Here is a 15422-nt window from a genome sequence, read left to right as displayed (position 1 = left end):
CCTGCAGTCCAGTCATTAGCAGCAAACTCACTGCAGATGCTCACCAATTAAACAGGACTATAATGAACGGGACACTGAGCCTGAGCTTTAACTCTCCTGCTGCTGCAGCTGCTGAGTTACAGAAAACAGCTGAGAGGCCTGATGAGGAACTTCTAGATGTTCTAGTGCAAACACAGAACATTAGAACCATCAGTGTTTATTACAACAGTAATCTGGTACTTTGGTTCTCAAACAGGTTCATCGGCCACAATGAAACCACCAATATAGAAAAATGTATCAGCTGTGCACCTTAGCATGGTTAGCTAATTAGCTAGCTACTGAACACCCATTTGTTTGCATACCAAAACCAACTCCGTGATGTTTTCTTCCTCTGGACCTCCGAAGGACTGCATGAAGCACAAAACGAGCCCAAGCAAAGCGTCCGGGTGTTTGCAGCAGAAGGAGAAGAGCCGACTGGCGCCGGGTGAGTCAAACCTTCAGACTTTTATAGTGATGGACACACCATGCGGCAAATCACGTGGGAGGACACATTAGGATCATACCATTATGTAGTAGGGGAGACGCTCTGAAGACAGGAAGTGAGGTGGTACAGTCCAGGTACAGAGGACATAGTGATGGCTGATCGAGGCTTTGTTGAAGTTCGACACTTAATTGAAAAATGGTTAATTACTCGAGGCTTCAATGACACCGCGCTCCAGTAGGACATCTAGTGGTCAATAAGATGAAGTGCACTGGAGACGTGTCATTTCTTGGTTCATGGACTGTTTGGGCTTTGATTCTCCATCCTCATTCCTGTTCACTACACTACATGGCTGTATGGTTTCAAGCTGACACAATGAAATAGAAAATAAGCATGAACTCATGTTGTTGTCTTGTTTGACACGTCTGGTTGCAGGAATGAATGAATGAATGAATGTCTTGTCACTGCAACGGGTTTAATGAAATAGAAAAGTAGTGGGCTGTAGCTGTATACCTGACATCAAGTCTGAATAGCCCATAGCTGAAAAGATGTAGAATAGTGGGCGTTCAGTAGGCTAGCTGGCAAATGTGATCTCATTTCAAATGTTTAATTAGTTTCAGTAAAGTGGGGGTGCTTGTGTAACTGTTTCTGAGTTTTCCTGAAGAGAGAGTCCTCGTCTGCTGCCCCCTTTGTGCCAGTAAACTCCAACACCACAAATCTGCTCCCCCCTGCAGGAGAACTGCAGCACCCAGCTGTGCAGGGACAAGTGGCTCCGACCGCCGGGGTCAAAGTCACTCTGTTTCACCGGCAAATACAGCAAGAGGTGAAGAGAGAATCTATGGGGTGAGAGAATAGAGACCCCAGACCCAACAATGCAGACGAGCTGAAGGCCGCTCTCAAAGCAACCTGGGCTTCCATAACACCTCAGCAGTGCCACAGACTGATGGCCTCCATGCCACGCCGCATTGATGCAGTAATTCAAGCACCACACGCGAATGCAGTACGACAGGATGATGTTAGCAGGCTAAAGAGCACCGCGACGGGTGAGTTAAATGGGACGAGCTGTGTGGAGGTACAGACTATTTCAAGCTTCCCTCTCTGATGCTGCTTCTTTTACGGTTTTCGCTCATTTCTTGAACTCAAAGTCAAGTGTTATGTATTTAAATCCGTCTCTCTGTGGCTCTGTACCTGGACTGTACCACCTCACTTCCTGTCTTCTGAGTGTCTCCCTTCCTACTTTCACATAATGGTATGATCCTAGTCTGTTCTCGCATGTGATTGGCCGCATGGTGGCCCATCACAATAAAAGTCTGAAGATGTGGCTCTCCCGACGCCATTCGGCTCTTCTCTTTCAGCTACAAAGAATCAGACACTTTGCTTCATAAAGTCTTTGGAGGACCAGAGGAGGAAAACAGCATGGAGACGCGGAGTTGGCTTTGGTTAATGAGGTCAGTCTGAGGCTGAATGACCGAACAATCACAAACAAATCAGTAGTCAGTTGTTAGCTAATTAGCTAATGCTAGCTAGCATGTTACTGCTACATTTTACTGCTGCTTGAGGAGGATATATGGTAATATATATATATGCTAATAAGGGCACAACAGTTTCTCTGTGATTTTTGGGTATGTTGGTGGTTTCATTGTGGCTGATGGTTCTGATGTTCTGTGTTTGCACTAGAACCTCCAGAAGTTCCTCATGGATCCTGCAGCTGCTTCAGAGGGAGAAAGAAGACCAGTGAACACAGACACTCTGCAGCAGCAGGAGAGTTAAAGCTCAGACTCAGTGTCACGTTAATTTAAAGTCCTGTTTAATTAGTAAGAGTGTCTGCGGTGAGTTTGCTGCTAATGACTGGACTGCAGGGTCAATAATCACTGATCAGTTTCACCTTGTGGCTAATCAGTGGCTAACATGCTGGCTAGTGTTAGCATGTAGCATTAGCATGTAGCCTGTTTATATTAATAAATCAGTGGTTTATTGTGGCTGAGATCAGGGGAACCACAACCAGCAGCTTTGAAGTGAGAAATCACAAACTTAATTGTCACATTTAGTCTTTTTGCAGGTGAACTTCATCTATAATGTCATTTAGTTCCTTTTTACTTGGGTAAAGAGCTGTAGTTTTATTGTAACTCTCTTCCGTTGCAGGTGGTGTGTCCTGAGTCTGGGCTGAAGAACCTGCGACAGGAACAGCTTGTGGTAAAAACTCAACTTTACCTAGAATATCAGATGAATGTGTTTAGACAGGAAATGTGAGCTTTTATTTTCTCATCACAAAGCAAACCAATCGTTTTCAAACTGATTTCTTCCTGAACTACTTATTCCACTTTTCTAATGATGATTTCCAGGTAGAAAACAGTTCTATAATGTTAATGTCACTAAATGTTGGAATTGGAGCCAATAAACATTGAAGATTTGTGAATTCTTGCAGTAGATAATTCTCTCTCTTGGTGCTTGTTTGTAAAGGGAGAATCTAAAAGTATCCAGGTGTCTGCTGGGAAGAGATGAGGAATCAGTAAATATGAACACAGGATGTTGTCACGTCAAACTTTATTTAAAATGAAGAACAATTTCCAAATGAACAGATCACAAGTTTAACCTTCTGTCTGGTCACTCTTTGATAAAACTTGTGCTGTTTTTGTGTTTTCCCAGGATGCAGCAGGAGAACCTGAATCAGCTGTGGATCCAAACAGAACTGTTTGTATGAGAGCCTCAGTTTAGCACTGATTTCTACATAAAATGAAGTGCAAGTTGTGTTTTGTTACTTTTATGCTGCTGCTCTTTATGGAAAGAGTTAATAGACAAACTGATTTGAGGTAAAAGTAGAGCAGCAGCTCCTCTGACATGTTTGTATTGGTCTTAATCATTGTCTTCTTCTGTCTCTCAGGATCTGCCTCCATGGTCCTGCTGGATGTCCAGTGAGCCAAGCAGCACCTTCACTTTTCTTAAATAAAAAGAGGTTTTGTCTTAATATTGTTTCCTATGTCTTTGATATTGTGAGTGATTTTGCATCAGCTTAACTGCTGTGAATCCACCTCTGGTCAGAGCCTTTTACATGACCTCCTCATTCACACTGACCCAATTTTGGAGCAGAATCCTGTGTTTTACTGGGCATGGATTCAGTTTAATTGATCATTTGTGAACCCTAGAAAAACTCACTTTAGGACTGTAAGCAGGTAGAAAACACTAGATCGAACCTGGCACCTCTGATTCTTCAGTGCCTTGTATGGCAGCGACTTATCCCACCGCACCACGAGCCCTGTCGCACTAGAAGAAGTGCTCAGGTTGTATTTGACATCTTCATTTGGGAAAACCAGCTGAAATAAAGAGGGCACAACACTTTAGAGGTGAAAGATGTTAATCAGGTCATGGAATCACAAGTTAGCTCCAACAATACTTTATATTTTTAATTTATATATTATAAATATATCAAATCGTACAAAGACTGAAAAATAGCTCACCTGTACGCAGCACTTTGTTCTGCACATCACTACAGTCAAACTCTACTAATTAACTAGAAAAATTGCAATTCCTGAAGAAATTGCAGTGTAAATGCTGCTGCTGCTGCTGGTCTGGTGGCTCAAACGTCACTAATGAGCTGCTGCTCATCTGCTGTCACTCTGCTCACATGCAGCTCTTTTCATGGAGATTTGTGCTGCGACACCTGCGAGGAAGAAGAATAAATAAATCGGACAACAAGAGTTAGCTGTGTTGCAGCATTCACACTAATTACGAATGGCACTTTTCCACTAGACAGTATCTGGTACCAGGTACTATTTTAGGACCTACTCGGTTCCAAGCGAGCTGAGTCGAGCCCAAAATGTGACGTCAACAGCCAGTGAGTGACGCCACTGGATGAGTCATGAGAGCGACTCGTTCACAAGAATCAAACCCGCCATTTTTAAAACGCTGGAAACAGACCGGGCGTTTTTATTATTTCTGGGAACGAGGTAAACGGCTACACGCAAACCAAACACTCAATGTCCTTAGTTGTGTTTGTGCTGCATACAAATTACACCACCGGAGTTGGTGGCCGGAGGCGCCTTGCTATGACGACCCCGCCCACTTTGAGGTGGTACGCTGGTGTAATGGAAAACCAACCAAACCTAGTCGAGCTAAAACTGTGTAATAGAAAAGCGCCATAACAATTGTGCTTCTTTCCCAACACGTACTGGCGGGAAAGGAGGGACGATGTCCCAGCCGGGGTTCAGACCTTTCTCCTTAGGGTGCTGAGTCAGCACCTGATCTCACTGAGCTACAGGTGAAGTCATGTGACTGTGCTCCTGAGCTGTTCCTCACTTCTTGGTACTTGTTCTCACCGCTCAGTCCTGACAAGAAACGTGTGGAAAGAAACAGTCAGGATTTCATCTCAGACTTCTAGACATCAGTTGTGAAAACTCCTGGTCTTCATCTGGTTGTGGGTTCAATATTTCATCTGTTAGTGAATTGTTGAAAGCCGTCGCCTGTGGGATGGATTCTGTCTCCATCATCATTTGCTTTTGATAGCGGATGATAAGAGGCAACATTTAAGACCTGAAACCCGCAGGTAGATCAAAGTATTAGAGTATTGTATTAGTATTGTACATTAGTATTGTGCATGTTCTAATGTGCCTCTTATCATCTGCTACCAGAAGCAAATCTGCTCTTCTTACTGATGATGGAGACAGAATCCATCCCACAGGCGACAGCTTTCAACAATCCACAACAGATGAGATATTGAACCCACAACCAGATGAAGAACAGGAGTTTTCACAAGAGCAGCTTTTCAATCATCAGCTGACTTTTAAAATGTCACGTAACCAGAGCAAACTACCTGAGGAGTTAGAGTGATCAGACTATGCATGTTACCACCTCCCCTGGTAAAAGACTTAAGCTGGGACAGGCATGTAGTTCAGGCTAAAAGTCTGAGGTGAAGAGATTAAATCCTGACTGTTGACTGTTTCTTGTCAGGACTGAGCAGTGAGAACAAGAAACAGGTTTAAAAGAACAAGTACAAGCTCCAGCCTGAGGAACAGCTCAGCAAGAAAACAGCTGATGAGGAGGATGGTTTGGAAACGCTTAAACGCTTAAATAACAAAGTAATTGATCTTAATCAGGTAATGGGATCACAAACGAGCTCCAACAATAACTAACTATATATATATCAAGTCAGTATTAGTAGAAATAAACAATGAACAAGATGCTAAAATAGCTCCCTGTGGGCCCCACCTTGTTCTGCACGTCATCAGTTTCACATTGAAACTCCAGCTGGAGGACACGGTGCTCTCCTCATCCACTCTCATGGGAATGTGCTCGAGGTGTCGGGGTACTATGGACATCCAACCGGGGGCTGCTGCTGCTGCTGCTGCTGCTCTCCAAGGCGTGAACCATGGCGCTGCTCCACTGACGGCTTTTCAGCTTTAAAACACACAACACAGCTGATGGGGAGAGGGTCCAGGCAGCAACCGCACTCAGGAAATAAACTACACAACCATTTGAGCCACTAAGTCTTTTTCTTAAGCAAGAAATCAATACGTTGAAAATATCCTGCGTGTTTTCAATGTTCCATCTGCATTTAACAGAGCTGCTGGTAACACTGAGAACAAATCTCCTACCTGAGAGCTTCAGCACAGAGCACATGTTCCCTCAGTGGCTGCAGAACGCTCCTCTTCTTCAAACGTGTTGTCGCTTCAGTCCGTGCATCTGCAAGGGGGAGAAAATCGTACAGCAATTACATTTTATACAAGCGCTGGACAGTGGAGAACTGCAGGATGCCGATGAATAAAAAGTGAGGAGGATTTGGACAAACTCTGTGCAGCCTTCACCACTCTCTGCAGAGCCTCCCTGTCGTGCCACACAGGGATGCTGGTGCAGAGGATGCTCTCCACCTCACGTTGGTAGAAGCTCCTCAGGACTGAGCTCCCCAGTCCGGTGCGCCGCAGCTTCCTGAGGAAGTAGAGATGCTGGTGGACCTTCCTGACCAGGCTGCAGCCTCGATCCTGTGGAGGTGGTGGGTGACAGGAGGATGGTAGCGAAGCTGTCATCAATCATGGACAATGTCTCCCACCCCCTACATGAGACTGTAAGAGCCCTGGAAAGCTCCATCAGTGACAGGCTTCGTCACCCACGATGCTCCAAAGAAAGGCATCGCAGGTCCTTCCTCCCTGCTGCCATCAGACTTTACAACCAAATCTGCTCCCAGTAGACCAAAGACCAAGAAAAAGGAACAAGTGCAATATTTCATATATATTTATATATTTTATATTTTCCCCATGTGCAATAGCCTTTCCATCTCACCTCATTCTATCATTCTTTCACCATACATTATTGTTTGTATATACTGTACATGTAAACATATATATATTTTATATTTTTTATTCCCTTTCTTTGTATGTGTGAACTGTATCTTGTATGTGTGAATCAGAACTGCTGCTGACTTGAAATTTCCCCATTGTGGGATAAATAAAGGAATATCTTATCTTATAACAGCCAGACTGGACAGTTGTAGCCAAAACTAGAAACACTGCTGCTATTTAACCGCAAGCAGCTTGGTTATTTAAATGAACATCATCCACCGAGTTACAAACTTGAAATCATAGTGAGTTTAGTGTTTAGTGTCTGTTGCTGGCTTTTCTTTCCTGGTGTTGATTGTCTGTCACTGTAGCGAAGCTAATCAATAGGCGGTGCTGATTTCCTCTGATAGTAACGGTGTGAAAATAAAACACGTTCCTTCTCATAATAAGCTACATTTAGTCATCAGTCTGGTGAACTTGGCCGCTGGCTGATTTGTTTATCCGCCTCAGAAAGCAGTAAAATGTGGCAGCTGTTAGCATGGTTAGCTAGCGTTAGCTAAATAGCTAGCTGTGTGTTGTGTATGTGTCTGTCCGTGCGGCCACTCAGCCTCAGACTGACCTCATTAACCAAAGCCAGCTCCGCGTCTTCGTGGTGTTTTCCTCGAGTCCTTCTCCACCTTTCCTTTCGTCCTCCAAACATCTTTTTCGAGCAGAAAAACACTCCAACGATCCGCTCAGGTTCAACGTCACCTGCTCCTGACGTCATTTCCTCAACACGAGCACCGTCGCAGCAGGAAAGTTTAGCAGCAGGAAAGTTTAGCAGCAGCTCAGTCGATGTAGAAACTACGGGTGTTAATCATCCACAGCAAAATGGAACACATTTATTTCAGGGAGTTAAATGGTAAATGGTCTGTATTTGTCTCGCGCCTTTCTAGTTACTTCAACTACTCAAAGCGCTTTTACATGAGGGGGGGGGACGACCCGCTCTACCGCGGACCCTCAGCCGAGTTCATCCCACGGAGCAGGTACAAGTTTGGCTTCACGTGTTTTGCATTTTTGAAGACACAGCGCCCCCTTGTGTCCTGTAGGAGGAACTATAGATAGATAGATAGATATTTATTTATTGATCCCTCAGTGGGGAAACTTTGCTGTTACAGCAGCTCAAAGGGACAGATAGAAAAATAAAAGCACACAGTTAAGAATTAGAAAAATTAAATAGCAGAATATAATAGAATTAGAAAAATTAAATAGCAGAATATAATAGAATTAGAAAAATTAAATAGCAGAATATAATATAATATATACAGTGGTAAAAACCTATGTACACAAAGAAATGTAATTACAGAGACAAACAACAACAGGGTGAAGTGAAGTGGGGTGAGAATTATTGTACAGTTTATGTTATAGTAAAGTGCACAGGTGGTGGTGGTGGTTGGTGCAGCAGACTATAATGCAGCATTGTACAGTCTGACTGCAGTCGGGATGAAGGACCTGCGGAAGCGCTCCTTCTTACACCTGGGGTGTATCAGTCTGTGACTGAAGGAGCTGCTTAAGGCCCCCACAGTCTGATGCAGAGGGTGGGAGGTGTTGTCCAAGATGAAGGACAGTTTGGACAAGGTCCTCCTCTCTCCCACCACCTCTATGGGGTCCAGGGGGCAGCCACACACCGAGCCGGCTCTCTTAATTAGTCTGTTGAGCCTGTTCTTGTCCCGCTCAGAGCACCCCCCTCCCCAACACACCACTGCATATGAGACCACAGATGCCACCACAGTCTCGAAGAAGGTCCTCAGGAGTGGTCTGCTCACTCCAAAGGATCCTAGCCTCCTCAGCAGGTATAGTCGACTCTGACCCCTCTTGTAGAGAGAGTCAGTGTTGTCTGTCCAGTCCAGTTTATTGTTAAGGTGAACACCCAGGTACTTGTATGTCCTCACTCTCTCGATGCCAAGTCCCTGGATGCTCACTGGTGCAGTGATGGAGGGTTTCTTGTGGAAGTCGACCACCATCTCTTTCGTCTTGCTGGCGTTGACTAGGAGGTTGTTTCGTCCACACCAGTCGACAAAGTCCGTGATGACCGTCCTGTATTCACAGTCGTTCCCCTCTGACACACACCCCACGATGGCAGTGTCATCAGAGAACTTCTGGAGGTGACAACTGTCTGTAGCGTACCTGAAGTCTGATGTGTACAGGGTGAAGAGGAAAGGTGACAGTACCGTTCCCTGGGGGGCCCCTGTGCTGCAAACCACCACATCAGACACACTGTCCTGCAGTCTCACATACTGGGGTCTGTCCGTGAGGTAGTCAGTGACCCATGCAGCCAGCTGGTCACTGACTCCCGCTCTCTCCATCTTCACCCTGAGCAGTGGAGGTAGGATTGTGTTGAAGGCACTGGAGAAATCAAAGAAAGTGATCCTCACAGTGCTTCCACTGCCCTCCAGGTGAGACAGGGATCTCTGCAGCAGGTAGATGACAGCGTCATCCACCCCAATTCCAGGCTGATATGCAAACTGCAGGGGATCCATGTGTGGGCTCACCAGGGGGCGGAGATGGGGTGGTGGGGGGTGGGGGGGTGGAGGTGAGAGGACCAGAGGTGGTTGTGGAAGTGAGGGGGAGGGTGAGGGCCCCGGAGATGGTGGTGGTGAGGAGCTGGGGGTTGGCTGGTCTGTGCTCAGGCTGGGGAGGGGGAGGGAGGGGGAGGGGTGGGCCCATTATCAAATCTGTTGAAAAACAGATTTAGCTTGTTGGCCCAGTCTCTGTCTCCAGGTTCAGGGTCTCTCCTACTGCTTATCTCCTGCCCTGACATGGATTTGAGACCTCTCCAGACCTCCCTCGTGTTGCTCCGCTGAAGATGATCTTCCATTTTCCTCCTGTAGTTGGCCTTGCACTATTTATCACTGTTCCTCCACTCGTGTTCTCTTTTTCACTGTTTTGTCTTTTCATCTGTTCTCTCTTTATATTATCTCTTTAGTTTCCACTTTGGATTTTACTCCCTACAGATTTATTATAGGAGGTATAATGGAGCTCCTTGTGCCACAGGTGCTGTTACCACAACACTTTGTGCTCCTGAATTATAAAAACGGACAAAAATTGTTCATTGTCATACACCAAGTCTATGATGGGACAGTCAGGGGCAAGCAGCACTGGGAGTGACCACTGACCCTCCTTTTCTCTAAGCTCTAGGCTCAAACTAACTCCGGTGTCGCCTCCAGACTTGTGATGAAGCTCTCACAGTGGACCCTCACCTGCAGACTGAGGTAGTGGCCTTTCTCAGCACACACTTGCAAAGGAGAGCGGCCCCAGAGGGCAGCGAGCGCACGAGCCAGAGCCCGTCTGCCCTGAGCCACGGCTCTGTGGACAAATCTGGCAGTTTGAGAAGAAACGACACAGTTAGATTACATCCACATGCAAATGACTTCAGACTGTTTATCCATGACTGTGAGCTGTTTCGGTGTTGGACTACGTCAGCCACTTTTAGTTGCCCATTTCAACCTCTTTGCTTGCTAACTAGTGTTCAGTCTTTAATACCCTGCCAGGAATGACTGGTTTAAACTGGCGACTTTGTCCACTGCTCGTCTTAGATTTCAGGAGGAGGAAAACAGACATTCAGCCCCTATTGATTGATTGATTGGTGGGGATTGTGTGCCGAGGGTCTCCAGCCACCGGTTCTTGGGCGTGCACATTGAGGATGACTTGACCTGGAGCGCCAACACCAGAGCCGTCATTAAAAAGGTACAGCGGAGACTCTATTTTCTGAGGATTCTCAGGAACAACCATCTCTCCCACAAACTGCTGGTGTCTTTTCACCGATGCTCCATAGAAAGCATCCCGTCGTACTGCATCTGCGTGTGGTTTTCCAGCTGCCGGCAGCAAACAGGAAGGCGCTCCAACGGGTCATCGCCATGGCCCAGAAGATCACCGGCTGCCCTCTACCTTCCCTGGAGGAAGTCTACAGCTCCCGCTGTCCGAGGAAGGCGCGGAAGATCGGCTGGGATGCGACCCACCCCGGCTTTTCACTGTTCCAACTTTTGCCCTCTGGTAGACGTTTTCGGACACTGAAGTACGAACAGATTAAAAACAGCTTCTAGCCAAGAGCCATAATTGTACTAAACACTGCCGGACATTAAATAGAAGTGTGATGCTGCTGGATGTTATTTATATGAAGATGTTTTTTATTTGTTTTATACTCTGCACTTTGTGCTTTTTTAGATATTATTGTCATTCAGGGTACTTCTTTTATATACTTTATACTTTTTTATGGCACTTAAAGTGGATTGCACTTTCAATTTCATTGTACCTCTATAAACGACGATAAAGACATTCTATTCTAATCTATTCTGTTCTAATACAGGTGCATCTCAAAAAATTTGAATATCGTGAAAAAGTTCATTCATTTCTGTAATTCAATTCAAAAAGTGAAACTCATATACTATATAGATTCATTCCACACAAAATGAAATATTATTTTTATTATTATTTGTTGTAATTGTGATGATTGTGGCTTACAGCTCATGAAAACCCCAAAGTCAGGATTAGAATATTACATAAAACCGACTGAAAAAAAGCCCAGGTTGCTTTGAGAGCGGCCTTCAGCTCGTCTGCATTGTTGGGTCTGGGGTCTCTATTCTCTCACCCCATAGATTCTCTATGGGGTTCAGGTCGGGGGAGTTTGCTGGCCAATCGATCACAGTAATGCCGTGCTCAATAAACCAGGTTTTGGTAGTTTTGGCAGTGTGGGCAGGTGCCAAGTCCTGCTGCAAGAGGAACTCGGCATCTCCGTCGAGCTGGTCAGCCGATGGAAGCATGAAATGCTCTAAAATGTGCTGGTAGACGGCTGCGTTGACTTTGCTCTTGTATAGTATATGAGTTTCACTTTTTGAATTGAATGTTTTGAGATGCACCTACCTGTACATACGTGTCACCATCTCCATCTTGCGTGGTCAGCAGCTCAGGGGAAACTCCTCCGACTCTCTTCACCTCTTGCTGTATTTGCCGGTGAAACAGAGTGACTTTGACCCCGGCGGTCGGAGCCACTTGTCCCTGCACAGCTGGGTGCTGCAGTTCTCCTGCAGGGGGGAGCAGATTTGTGATGTTGGAGTTTACTGGCACAAAGGGGGCAGCAGACGAGGACTCTCTCTTCAGGAAAACTCAGAAACAGTTACACAAGCACCCCCACTTTACTGAAACTAATTAAACATTTGAAATGAGATCACATTTGCCAGCTAGCCTACTGAACGCCCACTATTCTACATCTTTTCAGCTATGGGCTATTCAGACTTGATGTCAGGTATACAGCTACAGCCCACTACTTTTCAATTTCATTAAACCCGTTGCAGTGACAAGACATTCATTCATTCATTCCTGCAACCAGACGTGTCAAACAAGACAACAACATGAGTTCATGCTTATTTTCTATTTCATTGTGTCAGCTTGAAACCATACAGCCATGTAGTGTAGTGAACAGGAATGAGGATGGAGAATCAAAGCCCAAACAGTCCATGAACCAAGAAATGACACGTCTCCAGTGCACTTCATCTTATTGACCACTAGATGTCCTACTGGAGCGCGGTGTCATTGAAGCCTCGAGTAATTAACCATTTTTCAATTAAGTGTCGAACTTCAACAAAGCCTCGATCAGCCATCACTATGTCCTCTGTACCTGGACTGTACCACCTCACTTCCTGTCTTCAGAGCGTCTCCCCTACTACATAATGGTATGATCCTAATGTGTCCTCCCACGTGATTTGCCGCATGGTGTGTCCATCACTATAAAAGTCTGAAGGTTTGACTCACCCGGCGCCAGTCGGCTCTTCTCCTTCTGCTGCAAACACCCGGACGCTTTGCTTGGGCTCGTTTTGTGCTTCATGAAGTCCTTCGGAGGTCCAGAGGAAGAAAACATCACGGAGTTGGTTTTGGTATGCAAACAAATGGGTGTTCAGTAGCTAGCTAATTAGCTAACCATGCTAAGGTGCACAGCTGATACATTTTTCTATATTGGTGGTTTCATTGTGGCCGATGAACCTGTTTGTAATGTTCTGTGTTTGCACTAGAACATCTTGAAGTTCCTCATCAGGCCTCTCAGCTGTTTTCTGTAACTCAGCAGCTGCAGGAGAGTTAAAGCTCAGGCTCAGTGTCACGTTCATTATAGTCCTGTTTAATTGGTGAGCATCTGCAGTGAGTTTGCTGCTAATGACTGGACTGCAGGGTCAATAATCACTGATCAGTTTCACCTTGTGGCCAATCAGTGGCTAACATGCTGGCTAGTGTTAGCATGTAGCATTAGCATGTGGCCTGTTTGGAAAGGATTAAATTAGTTTAAAGACCAAAAGCTAAGCATCAAATTGGTGGTTTATTGTGGCTGAGATCAGGTGCAGCTTCATCACATTTCGTCTGTGTTTGCAGGTGAACTTCATCTATAATGTCTTATTTCCTTTTTACTTTGGTAAAGAGCTGTAGTTTTATTGTGAAAATCTCTTCCGTTGCAGGTGGCGTGTCCTGAGTCTGGGCTGAAGAACCTGTGACAGGAACAGCTTGTGGTAAAAACGCTCAACTTTACCTAGAACATCACATAAATGTGTTTAGACAGGAAATGTGAGCTTTTATTTTCTCCCACATCAAACTGATTTCTTCCTGAACTACTTGTTTCCAGGTAGAAAACACACTAACAGTTAATGTTAATGGCACTAAATGTTGGAATTGGAGCACAAACATTGAAGATTTGTAAATTCTTGCAGTAAATAATTCTCTATTGGTGCTAGTTTGTAAAGGGAGAATCTAAAAGTATCCAGGTGTCTGGTGGGAAGAGATGAGGAATCAGTAAATCTGAACACAGGATGTTGTCACGTTAAATTTTATTTAAAATGAAGAGAACAAGTTTAACCTTCTCTCTGGTCACTCTTTGATCAAAGTAATGCTGTTTTTGTGTCTTCCAGGATGCAGCAGGAGAACCTGAATCAGCTGTGGATCCAAACGGAAGGTCCTGTGGAAAAGTAGCAGACTGTAGTAAGTATTAATGCATTCAACATTACTCCTCTGCAGCATCTTCATGCATCAGCAAAAGAAAAAACTTGTTTTTTTGTGTGTTCCCAGGATGCACCAGGAGAACCTGAATCAACCGTGGATCCAAACAGCACTGATTTCTAAATAAAGACATGTAAAATTAAGTGCAAGTTGTTGTGTTTACTTTTTTTGCTGCTGCAAGAGTTACTAGTTAATTGTCAGAAACTACTTTGAGGTAAAAGTAGACCAGCAGCTCCTCTTCAGTCTTCCTCTGACAGGATCTGCCTCCATGTTCCTGCTGGATGTCCAGTGAGCCAAGCAGCACCTTCACTGTGTCTTGTATTTTAATTAAATAAAAAAAAAAAAAAGTCTAAATCTTGTTTCCTGTTTTCTATTTTGTGATTTTTTTTTTTTTTTTTTTTTTTTGCCTTGGTTTAACTACACTGAAAAGGCAAAGCTGTGGATCCACCTATGGTCAGCATTTGTATAGCACCTTTCTATGACCTCATTCACACACTGACCCATGGAGCTGGAACCCCGACCTCCTGATGGAAGGATGAGCCACAGCTGGCCCCATTTTATTTTGGAGCAGAATCCTGTGTTTTACTGGTACTGGATTGAGTGTAATGTGAAATTGTATGTGTAAACATAAAGCCACTTTAGAAGCAAGTAGAAAATACAAAGCCAAAAGAAACATTGTTTGAGTTTGAAACATTTTAATTTTTTCCAAATGAAGTGCATAATGAGCAAAATGGCTGCATAAAATCTTACTCCAACTTTGGGAAACACTGGTGGAGATAGACCATCTTGCGCTGTCGTATTTAGAAGATCTTCAGGGGTTTTTATCTTCGTTTGGGAAAACCATCTGAAATAAAAGAAACACAAATGAACCTCCAGACACTTTAAAAGTGAAAGATGTTAATCAGGTCATAGAATCACAAGCTAGCTCCAACAATAATTTATAATATATCAAATAGTAGAAATCAATGATTTAAGTTTTAATTAAAGTTACTAACCATTGTGCTTCTTTCCCAACACATACTGGCAGGAAGACTCTTCCTCTGCTCCTCAGCAGTGAACACCAGCCCACCTGAAGCATGAAAGGAAAAAGAATCAATCAATAAGTGATCAGAAGTTACAGCTGTATCACCTTCATGTTGAACAAGGCTGCACACATCTGATGTAGGAAATAAAAGAGTGGATATTTGCACTGATGACTTTTCTCTCAGTCTCTTTACATTTACTTTGTTGAAATACATTTTGAAACTTGCTGTTAAACTTCAGTAACTATTTGAGACGGCAAATAAAATATTTTGACATTAACGGTGATTACTGACATTTCAATACAATTAGCTTTCAAAGATTCAAGGAACGTTGTCATACCAACACACGTTTACACACGAGGAGGTACGAAAATACGTTCTCAGGTCCGAATGTAGCGGCTGTTAGCATGGTTAGCTAGCGTTAGCTAAGTGGCTAATTAGCTAGCTTGTTACCATCATGTGTTTGTTCTCTTTGTGTTTGTATTCGGCCATTCAGCCTCAGACTGACCGCATTAACCAAACCCAACTCAGCGTCTTCATGATGTTTTCCTCTGGTAGTTTTCTTCTCCTCCTCCAAACATGTTTTTGAAGCAGAAAAACGAGCAGCAAAAAACGTGCCAACGATCCGCTCAGGCTCTTAAGTCATCTGCTGCTGCGGAA

General features: G+C 44.3%; 4 long non-coding RNA genes across 5 annotated transcripts; 2 read left to right on the top strand and 2 right to left on the bottom strand.

The window, feature by feature from the left end:
* Window positions 1-1777: 1777 nt before the first annotated feature.
* Window positions 1778-3425, top strand: LOC139223463 (uncharacterized). Its single transcript, XR_011586003.1, has 5 exons — window positions 1778-1908; window positions 2138-2289; window positions 2603-2653; window positions 3107-3155; window positions 3342-3425. It is a non-coding gene; the product is annotated as an uncharacterized lncRNA (long non-coding RNA).
* Window positions 2900-7481, bottom strand: LOC139223461 (uncharacterized). The gene is made up of 6 exons (XR_011586001.1): window positions 7346-7481; window positions 6049-6136; window positions 5663-5851; window positions 4668-4782; window positions 3916-4118; window positions 2900-3771 (listed from the first exon to the last, which is right to left on the bottom strand). It is a non-coding gene; the product is annotated as an uncharacterized lncRNA (long non-coding RNA).
* A 5076-nt stretch (window positions 7482-12557) lies between these two features.
* LOC139223467 (uncharacterized) lies at window positions 12558-14051 on the top strand. 2 transcript variants are annotated; one of them, XR_011586008.1, is made up of 4 exons: window positions 12558-12635; window positions 13206-13256; window positions 13653-13701; window positions 13998-14051. It is a non-coding gene; the product is annotated as an uncharacterized lncRNA (long non-coding RNA). The 2 variants fall into 2 exon arrangements; XR_011586007.1 differs by lacking the exon at window positions 13998-14051 and adding an exon at window positions 13810-13933 and having other exon boundaries at window positions 13653-13722.
* On the bottom strand, window positions 13570-15402 carry LOC139223466 (uncharacterized). Its single transcript, XR_011586006.1, has 4 exons — window positions 15290-15402; window positions 14736-14809; window positions 14491-14584; window positions 13570-13699 (listed from the first exon to the last, which is right to left on the bottom strand). It is a non-coding gene; the product is annotated as an uncharacterized lncRNA (long non-coding RNA).
* Window positions 15403-15422: the final 20 nt, after the last annotated feature.

The sequence above is a fragment of the Pempheris klunzingeri genome, chromosome 24 (assembly GCF_042242105.1).
Source record: "Pempheris klunzingeri isolate RE-2024b chromosome 24, fPemKlu1.hap1, whole genome shotgun sequence".
Lineage (NCBI taxonomy): Eukaryota > Metazoa > Chordata > Actinopteri > Acropomatiformes > Pempheridae > Pempheris > Pempheris klunzingeri.
The sequence above is the reverse complement of the archived record's forward strand: the minus strand, read 5'-3'. Positions and strand labels throughout refer to the sequence as shown.